Source organism: Heterodontus francisci, chromosome 35 (genome assembly GCF_036365525.1).
Source record: "Heterodontus francisci isolate sHetFra1 chromosome 35, sHetFra1.hap1, whole genome shotgun sequence".
Classification (NCBI taxonomy): Eukaryota; Metazoa; Chordata; class Chondrichthyes; order Heterodontiformes; family Heterodontidae; genus Heterodontus; species Heterodontus francisci.
In genome coordinates this window covers 26,683,090-26,692,510 of record NC_090405.1, presented here as the reverse complement: position 1 = coordinate 26,692,510, position 9,421 = coordinate 26,683,090, and the positions used below count along the sequence as shown (strand labels likewise).

The 9,421-nt window shown below is 47.2% G+C and overlaps 2 non-coding genes across 2 annotated transcripts; both read left to right on the top strand.

Moving 5' to 3' along the window:
• The first annotated feature begins 1,109 nt into the window (after positions 1 to 1,109).
• trnal-uaa (transfer RNA leucine (anticodon UAA)) lies at positions 1,110 to 1,192 on the top strand. The gene has a single exon. It is a non-coding gene; the product is annotated as a tRNA-Leu (tRNA).
• Positions 1,193 to 5,271: 4,079 nt separating this feature from the next.
• trnal-cag (transfer RNA leucine (anticodon CAG)) lies at positions 5,272 to 5,356 on the top strand. The gene has a single exon. It is a non-coding gene; the product is annotated as a tRNA-Leu (tRNA).
• The last annotated feature ends 4,065 nt before the right edge of the window (positions 5,357 to 9,421 follow it).

Sequence of the window (9,421 nt, the reverse complement as noted above, 5' to 3'; positions counted from 1 at the left end):
ATCCAATCTTTCCTCATAGCTGCATTTTTCCAGTCCTGGCAACATCCTCGTAAATCTCCTCTGTAACCTCTCTAGTGCAATTACATCCTTTCTGTAATGAGGTGACCAGAACTGCACACAGAACTCAAGTTGTGGCCTAACTAATGATTTATACAGTTCCAGCATAACCTCCCTGCTCTTATATTCTATACATTGGCTAATAAAGGAAAGGATTCCATAAGCCTTCTCAACCAACTTATCAACCTATCCTGCTACTTTCAGGGATTTGTGGACATTCACTTCAAGGTCCCTCACTTCCTCTACACCTCTCAGCATTCACCCATTAATTGTGTCTTCCTTTGCTGTGTTTGACCTCACCAAAGGCATCACCTCACACTTCTCCAAGTTGAATTCCATTTGCCACTTTTCTGCCCACCTGACCAGTCCATTTCTCCAGCTCTCCTAATGAGCATTTCACCATGTGCCTTGAGCTGAGTTACTCATCACAGAATTCCCACTATCTGATTTACTCTTGTAGCCAGAGTATGTATATGAATGGTCCAGTTAAGCTTTTGTCAATGGTAACCCCCAGGATGTTGATGGTGGGGGGATTCAGCGATGGTAATGCTGTTGAACGTCAAAGGGAGATGGTTACATTCTCTCTTGTTGGAGATGGTCATTGCCTGGTACTTATGTGGTGTGAATGTTACTTGCCACTTAGCAGCCCAAGTCTGAATGTTGTCCAGGTCTTGCTGCTTCTGGACATGGACTCCTTCAGTATCTGAGATGTCCCGAATTTGTCCTTTTATGAAACCTTGGTCAGGACTCACTTGGAATATTGTATCCAGTCTTGGTCTCCTCACATGATGGGTGATATTGAGGCTTTGGAAAGGGTACAGAGGAGAGACATTCGACGAATTCCCAGTATAAGACATCTTGGTTATCAAGTTAGACTAAAAGAGTTGGGACCCTACACCTTAGAGAAACCTAGACTGAGGGGTGATCCGATTGAGGTTCATAAATAATGAAGGGTCCAATTCAGCATGGGAGAGGAGTCATAACTTTGTATTGTAAAAGGCCAGATGGCACCCGGATCACATTAAATTTCATTTTCAGTGGTTGGCTAATGTACCAGGATGGCTGAGTGGTTAAGGTGTTGGTCTTAAGATCCAATAGACATGTGTCTGTGTGGGTTCAAACCCTGCTTCTGGTATTTGTGCTTACAAAATGTTACTTTTTCTTTCCCTGACTTTTGCCTTGCACCATCATCTCTTCTGTCATTTAATCACTCTTGCCTTCCAACTGATCACAGCTTCCTATTATTTGATCTGCCCCAGCACCGTTCCTTGGCTCTGCGCTTGCTTATAAACTGGTAAATCTTTAACTTAATCTCCTCTGTACCCTGACAATGACCTTCTCATCCTTCCTGGATTGTGGTTCCTCACAGGATCCGCTGCCTCTCTGACTCCCCTCCAGGTAACTGAAGGCCCTGAGCCTTGGTCTCGCTTTATACGCTAGCTGGTAGTTGATTCCTTGCAGGTCTGCCACCGCTCAGGAGAAGCTCAAAACCCAGATCAAGCAAAGTATCAAGAGGAATGTGAACAAAGGCTCCCTGGTGCAGAGCAAGGGACAGGGAGCCTCCGGCTCCTTCAAAATCAGCAAGAAGGAAAACCTAGGGAAAAGTGGGAAAGAAGGTGAAGAAACCAGCACACAAGAAATCTTCAGTGAAGAAACCAGCAGACAAGAAATCTTTAGTGAAGAAACCAGCAGACGTGAAAGTGACAACAAAGAAAGTAACAGCCAAGAAAACGAGCAGCAAGGCGGCGGCAACGCCAAATAAGGTGGTGAAGAAAGCAACGCTTCAGAAAAAGTCTCCTGCGAAGAAGGTCAAAAAAGGCAAGAGTGCGGCGGGCGGAAAGGCGCTGAAGAAAGTGCAGACATGGAAGAGCAAGGTCAAGCCGAAAGCAGCGAAGGCTCAGAAAGCAGGGTCTGGAAAGAAGTGAAAGAGCGCGGGAAACTTGGAAACATCTGAACACAAAGGCTCTTCTCAGAGCCACCCACATCTCTCAGGAAAGAGCTGATCCCCTGATCAAATGATCCCTGTCCCGGCCCCGCCTGCAGATTCCACATGGAAATGATTTGGAGTAAATCCAGGATCCCTGGTGACTCCCCTCCACCCAGCCCTTTCCCCACTCTCTGTAATAAAACAGAGGGATATCCGGCCCTCACTCTAACTGGAGATGTGTTCGGTGCAGTCTCAGTTCACAAATTCAGGGGGAGAGTCTGTAAGACAGGAACACTGGCGGAGAAACCCCACCTCACAACTCAAACCTCAACACATGAGTTTCTCCAATTCAGCTGGAGTCGGGTGACAACAGGAGCTGGGATAGGCTGTGATCGGGAATGTGAGGAATGGATTTGTTCAGGGAGGAATGTACCTGGAATCTCCGAAAATAATAGTTCCTTATTTCCCCAGATGACACATTCTGCAGTGAGAGTGAAAAGTCTCTTCACTGCTTCACATTTACTAATTGTTTGGTTCTAGATGAATAATGAGTCAGAGAGTAATGACAGGATCTGAAGCTTCTCTCACACCAGCCCTTGAATGACTCAGTGTGAAGTGTCCAATGTGTGAAGCTACTGCCAGGGTTTGTCAATCTGAACAGTTTCAGCTCAGTTACTGGGGGCCTGGAATCCCCACAGTTTGACTCTGTCTCTGATTGGTCACCCGCTTCTCAATCCAATTCTTAACCAATAGGAGAATCACATAGAAGTAAATAGAAGTTCTCATTGGCTTAGATTTTCCAATTGGAAAAAGCCCGGCAATTCCAGAGCAGGAAGGAATTGAAGTGATGGAAAATTTCAATTTTCAGGCAACAATTTTAAAACCTCTCATTTTATGTTCTGTTTTACTGTATTTACCGTCACAAAATCCTGACGCGATTTTAGGAATCGTTTTCATTTGTCAATCTGTTAACTGTAAGCGGCGGGAGGAAGGTCCGGTTCAGCAATTTAAAACGGGACAAATATCAGCTTCCTCTCTGTAAAAGGAACAAATTAGCGACTAACCGCTTCTCACAGGCTTCTCGGGGACTGACAGAAACGAGCGGTTTCTGATCCTTTCTCCTGAAAGAGGCGGATAATGCTGCAGGGAGCAATGAACTGCCCTTCACTTTCTGGCTGCTAATACACCACTGACTTTAAACAGTTCAAACAGCGACTGATGCTTCTGCCGGAAAATGAGCAGATTCACCAGAATGATCCCGGTCCATCATGGCCAAAGACATCCAGCTGGCCCGCCGCATCCGCGGGGAACGCACCTAAAACCCAGCTTCAGTAACAAGTGTAACAAGGGCTCTTTTCAGAGCCACCAAATCAGCAAAGGAAAGAAGAGCTGCCATCTCTGTTCATCATCAAACCCATTAGATTGAAGGGGCGGTCACATGGTTTCTGTTTTGTCACATCACTTTCCCGAAAGGCCTGCAGGACTGAGAGCTTCGTTTAGTTTAGAGATACAGCACTGAAACAGGCCCTTCGGCCCACCGAGTCTGTGCCGACCATCAAACACCCATTTATACTAATCCTGCACTAATCCCATATTCCTACCACATCCCCACCTGTCCCTATATTTCCCTACCACCTACCGATACTAGGGGCAATTTTTTTATAATGGCCAATTAACCTATCAACCTGCAAGTCTTTGGCATGTGGGAGGAAACCTGAGCACCCGGAGGAAACCCACGCAAACACAGGGAGAACTTGCAAACTCCACACAGGCAGTACCCAGAATTGAACCCGGGTCACTGGAGCTGTGAGGCTGCGGTGCTAACCACTGCGCCACTGTGCCGCCCTAATCTGATCTGGAATTTAGAAAGCAGCATTACCGGAGACTCATTGCTGCTCAGCACAATCTCAACCCCGCTCCTGGGATCCGTTAGCTGGCATTTGGGGAAAATAAATGGATCCCAGTTTTATTTGGAAGGCATTAATGGAGCCGGGTCTGTTCACATGAGGGTTATTTACAAATATTACCCAATGAGTTCACTAATATTTGAATCCATTGGAGATCAGTACACAGGATATGGAAGGCAGCTCGGTCACTCTGACTGAAACCGCCAGTTCCCCGGGGCTGCAGACCCTGACACTGCGGGGAGAGAATCCCCGACTCTATCCCGCCGCCGGGGGGAACAGACAGCTCTGTGTCCAGAGAATAGGGAGGGCCGGGGGGAAGGCACATATTAAAGCACTGCAATGGACTCAGCTCCTGTGTGTGCACAACTCTCACTGATTCCGTCCTCTGGGAACAGTGCGGTCTAAACAGATCAGGTTAGGAGAGAAACACACAGCCCGAGAATGGCCTCTTCCTTCCTGCATTTACTCTGTTCCGGGAGCAGATTCTCATTGAGAAGCGGCGCTCAGATCACCAGAGAGAAAAAAAAAACACAATTCAAACTGTCCAAATGAAAAACAGAGAATTAACCCGGACACTTCCATTATTAAATTAATTCATCAGCTCCGAACCAGTTCCCGTTAATGTACCGGGATAATCTCGGGATTTATCAAATCGAAGGCAGCGGGATTTATTAAATTGTTGATTCTACACCCTGTAGTTCACTTCTTCACTTAACTAGAGGGGGAGATGTGTGAGCAGAGAAACAGAGCGAAATCCAGAGAGGGAACTGAAAACACACCTGGACAGATGTGAAACAGGTCAATCCACTGTTACAATAACTCCATCTCTGACTCCCTCCTGACAGTAACCAGCCCTTTCACAGAGACTGTGGGTGGCTCTGAAAAGAGCCTTTGGTTTATTTGATGACATTTTGGCCGCTTTACTTTTTCTGGGAGCTCTGAGCGCTGGTTTTCTTGGGCAGCAGCACGGCCTGGATATTAGGCAGCACCCCGCCCTGAGCGATGGTCACCCCTCCCAGCGGCTTGTTGAGCTCCTCGTTGTTGCGGACGGCCAGCTGCAGTTGTCTGGGGATGATGCGGCTCTTCTTGTTGTCCCGGGCCACGTTACCGGCCAGCTCGAGGATTTCAGCGGTCAGATACTCGAGCACAGCAGCCAGATAGACCGGGGCTCCGGCACCCACACGCTCAGCATAGTTACCCTTTCTCAGGAGCCTGTGAACACGGCCCACTGGGAACTGCAGTCCAGCCCGGGAGGAGTGAGACTTGGCCTTGGCCCGAGCATTCCCGCTGGTCTTTCCACTTCCAGACATTTCCACAATCTCACAAATACTTTCACAAAGAATGAATAATTTCCTTAGCATTGATAGTACATCGCAGGCAGTCAGGATGGCCGAGCGCTGTCTAAGGCGCTGCGTTCAGGTCGCAGTCTCCATTGGAGGCGTGGGTTCGAATCCCAATTCTGACAAGTTGTGTTTTGACTGAACTGGAGGCGTTTGGGAGCAACGGTGAAGAGCAAAGAGAAAGCAGGAAAGAACATGGACAAACAAAGTAACAATGGACCCAAAGATGTTGCATCAAAACATTAGAGTAAGAGGCAACTAAGCAAACAGCAGGACACATAAAAGATCAAAAATGTAACCTTTGTATCGGGGTGGAAGATGTTGCCAATATCCTTAATGAATACTTTACTGTTTTCCCGAAAGAGAGGGTGATGCAGATATTGTTATTAAGGAGGAGGAGTGTGAAGTATTGGACGTGATAACTTAAGGAGAGAGGAAGTCTTAATGGGATGAGCATCCTTGAATGTGGATAAATCATCAGGACCAGATGAAATGTACCCCAGGCTGTTGAAAGAAGCCAGGGAAGAAATAGTGGAAGGTCTGACCATCATTTTCCAATCCCTCACTGGATACAGGTGTGGTGCCAGAGGATTGGAGGTCTTGTAACGTTGCAATAAAAGCAAAATACGAGGCAGATCAAGCATGGCTGATCCTTTCGAGTAGAGAAACAGGGCTGAATTCCCTGAACCAGTGCTACAGCTTTCAGAATAGAAGGAGCCTATACACACCTGATGGGTTCCACTTAAACAAAAGAGCTGGAGGTGTTGACGTTCAGAACAGATAAAATGTGGAGGAGTGTTTGAAGCAGATTCTGTGTGGTTACTGTAGTTGTACTATGGAGTTATTTCAAGGAGGTGATTCTGAATGTAATGGATCAACGTGGACCCGTCCAAGGCAAAGGTTCTAAGCTTCCCTGTGGTCCAGCCTGGTTGAATGGAACTGAAGCAAACAAATCATCCAGAAGAGGAAAAGATATGTAAGGCCATGAAAGCACAGAATTCAGATGGATGCAATACCAGATGGTATGGCAAGAGTGTAAAACAGCAACAGACTGGTGAATAAAACATTCACATTGAATGAGACAAGAGAAAAGGGTAATAATAGTGTCAGAGGTGAGTTGTGACACTATTCACATTCCACCTTGATCTGAATAGGACTGTTGAAGGGAGTGATTGAGAAGAATAGAGGAGAAATGAAAAGAAAGGAGAAATAAACAAAAGGTCTTTTGATTTTAGAATGCTTGTTTTTGGAAATGACAGACTGTAAAGTGTGTGTGTCAGAAGATATAGAGCGAAGTTGGGTATGACAAGATCACAGGAAAGTTGTGCCCTGAGACAAGGTGTGTGTTGACAGGAAAGCTGCTCTCTTTTGCACAATATGTATTTTATTCATATAATTTGTGCAATTACATTGCAAAGCAGTTCAAATTTAATATTACATAAGGTACAATACAGATCAGTTTCCTTCAATAATGTACATGATGTATCTCACAATCCCTGCCTGCACAGGTTATATTTACAGTATTTACATTACACATCAAACATTCTCTGGTGCAAACAGCCCGAGGGGTTTTACACAGGTTCCAGCCCCTCACTGTACTATGGCCTACTAGGGCCTCAGACTGCAGCCTTTCCCCATTGAGTCTCCATGGTGGCTTCCCCAAGCTTTAATGCCGTCCCACAGCACATAGTCTTGGACGTTGCAATGTGCCAGTCTGCAACACTCGGTCATGGACAGCTCTTTGCACTGGAATACCTGTCCCACGGCCGGGCTCGTTCTCAATAGAGATCATTTCAAATGAACATTTCCTAAATCCGTGCTTTCTCTCTCGCAATAAAGAGAACAGGATGTCTAGCAGATTCAGTGTGAGACGATAACACTGCCGGGAAAAGGCCGCTTTCCAACTCCAATCTTAACACAGGAGATTCCCCAAACAGCTGCAGTAAGGTGTTTGTAAACTGCAGGAAGTGGATGTGTGTGGAAATGGTGATGTTACTGAGGAGGTTTCTTAGTATAGAATGGACTATGTTTAGGTGGGAATATTACTGAGTGTTAATTGCATCGGGACCATATTTAAAAGCTCTGGCTTTCTGGAAAGCCTTGACTATGAAGGCCGAGTCTGGAAGGGTTTGTGTGGAGAGCTGGGTTTTGGTTCTACTGTTAATAAAGGGTTTGAAATTGGCAGCCCGGAGGAAACTGGAGGTGGAGCTGAAAGATGAGGGGCCGTTCTCTCTCTGTCTGTCACTCTGGGTGTGTCCTCCATCTAGCTCTCTGTTTAATCTTCACTCTTGTCTCCTCCCCTCCCTGCTCTCACTCTACCTTTCTCAGCCAGGTCCGGGTGGCCTGTATAAAAAGGAGCCTGACGGAATCAGTCTCTTTTATTGTGCACTGATTTGAGGCAAGAATCAACATGTCTGGCAGTAAACAAGAGTATGCTCCAGGCTGGCAGTATGTTAGAATCCATGAGGAAAGGCATCATCACCCTCATCGACAAGCGGAAGGGGGAGAGGACAGAAATAAGAAATTGGTGGCCCATTTCACTGCTTAATGCTGACTACAAGATTCTGTCAAAAGTCATAGCCAGTCGATTCAAGTCTGCTCTGGAGTTGGTGATTCACCCTGATCAGACCTATACTATACCAGGCAGGACAATCTCTGATAGCATTGCGCTACTCAGGGATATGATCACCTATGTACGGGACAGGAGGGTGGACACCTGCCTCATCAGCCTGGACCAGGAGAAGGCTTTTGACAGGATATCGCACACTTACATGATGGATGTGCATTCCAAAATGGGGTTTGGGGAGGGAATCTGCAATTGGGTCAAACTACTCTACACAAACATCAGTAGTGCAGTCTCAATCAATGGGTGGGAATCAGAAAGTTTCCCGATCCAATCTGGAGTCAGACTGGGCTGTACTCTCTCCCCTGTCTTGTTTGTTTGCAGTATTGAACCCTTTGCTGAGTCTATTAGGAAGAATGCGAGCATCAGAGGGGTGACAATCCCAGGCAGCGGAGGCACTCAGGTGAAAACCTCCCTGTACATGGATGACATCGCCATTTTATGCTCGGATCCACTGTCTGTGTGCAGACTGATGAGCATTTGCGACCAGCTCGAACTGGCCTTGGGAGCCAATGTTAAACACGGCAAGAGCGAAGCCATGTTCTTTGGGAACTGGGCTGACCGATCCTTTGTCCCCTTCACCGTTAGGTCAGACTACCTGAAGGTGCTGGGGATATGGTTTGGAAGGGCTGGGACGTGCACCAAAACCTGGAAGGAGCGAGTAGCCAGGGTACAACATAAGCTGAGCATGTGGGAGCAGCGATCTCTCTCCATTATGGGTAAGAACCTGGTCATCAAGAGCGAGGTGCTCACATTGCTGTACGTGGTGCTGGTCTGGCCTATACCGCATTCCTGCGCTGTGGCGATCACCTGAGCCATTTTCCGCTTCATCTGGGGATCCAAAATGATCCGAGTCCGGAGGGACACGATGTTCAAACCTCTGGATAAGGGCGGGAAAAATGTACCCAACGTCGCCCTCATCCTTATGGCTACCTTTCTGTGCGGCTGCATCAAGCTGTGTGTAGATCCCCAGTTTGCAAACTTCAAGTGTCACTACGTGCTGAGGTTCTATCTGTCCCCGGTGTTGCAAAGGATGGGCCATGTCATATTGCCGCGGAATGCTCCATCCAGTTGGACTGTGCCGTACTGCCTATCCTTCATGGAAAAGTTTCTGTGGAAAAACACCTTTGACCACCAATCCATCAGGCAGTGGTCTGCACGGAATATCCTCAAGGCCCTACGGGAAAAGGAGATGGTGGATCCTGTCGGATGGTCCCCTGAGCAGAAGTCCAAAGTCATTTGGCAGAATGCCTCATCACCAGAACTTTCAAACAAGCACCAAAATGTAGCCTGGCTGATGGTGAGAAGAGCCCTCCCTGTCAGATCCTTCCTGCACACCCGAAGTCTCACCCCATCCACACGCGGCCCTCGAGGTGGCTGTGGTGGAAAAGAAACGTTGCCCACTTCTTTCTGGAATGTGTCTTTGCAAAGCAGGTGTGGAAGAGATGCAGTGGTTTTTGTCGAGGTTCATCCCAAGCAGCTCTGTAGCACAGGAGTCTGTGCTCTGTGGGCTGTTCCCAGGGATGCACACCAAGATAAACAGCAACTGTTGCTGGAGGACTATCAA